Source organism: Rhagoletis zephyria, unplaced genomic scaffold (genome assembly GCF_001687245.7).
Source record: "Rhagoletis zephyria isolate East Lansing unplaced genomic scaffold, Rhagoletis_zephyria_1.1 Rzeph_scaffold_01621, whole genome shotgun sequence".
NCBI classification, from domain to species: Eukaryota; Metazoa; Arthropoda; class Insecta; order Diptera; family Tephritidae; genus Rhagoletis; species Rhagoletis zephyria.
In genome coordinates, this window is record NW_016158705.1 from 64,516 (window position 1) to 65,039 (window position 524).

Below are 524 nucleotides of genomic sequence, written 5' to 3' on the forward strand. Positions count from 1 at the left end.
GGTTTGTGAACGTGCAGCGCAACACGGGCCCTCGAAGTTCCTCGTCCAATCTCGCGTGGTNTAAGTACGTTTAAGTACGTGGATCTCCGGGATCGGCCTGACGAAGGCTGTCACGCTCATCGGCTAGAACAGCCGCTTCGGCAGGGAAATTTGGACGTGGGTCCGTAATACATCCTGTCGGTCGAAGCAAGCTGCAGCAGCAGTGACAGTCCGACGGGGTGGAGGTCGGTTGGTGTTGGGAGAGCAGCGAAAGTGTTTTCAGTAAATTCCGCGAAGCCTTTCCAATCAGCTTTAGAAAAGTTGATATAGGTCCGGTGCTCCGCGGAAGCAAAGTGGGTTGGTTTATCGATCGAGATAGCTATGGACAGATGGTCTGATGCCAAAGTCAGAATAGGTCGCCATGATATGCTGTTTATCAGACCAGTGCTGACTATTGTTGTCTGGCGGGCTGGAGCAGCTGCCAAAAATCCTGGTGGGTGCGTCGTCGTTCATTGTGCAGAATGTCGAATCGTCTATCTGCTCAG

General features: G+C 52.8%; 1 protein-coding gene and 1 long non-coding RNA gene across 5 annotated transcripts in view; both read right to left on the reverse strand.

Annotated features, from left to right (window-relative positions):
- The window catches only part of Hsp110 (heat shock protein 70Cb), a 92,338-nt gene that overhangs the window by 46,719 nt on the left and 45,095 nt on the right, over positions 1–524 (reverse strand). The gene's annotated exons all lie outside the window — the stretch shown is intronic.
- The window catches only part of LOC108364648 (uncharacterized), a 9,287-nt gene that overhangs the window by 1,345 nt on the left and 7,418 nt on the right, over positions 1–524 (reverse strand). The window lies entirely within an intron of this gene.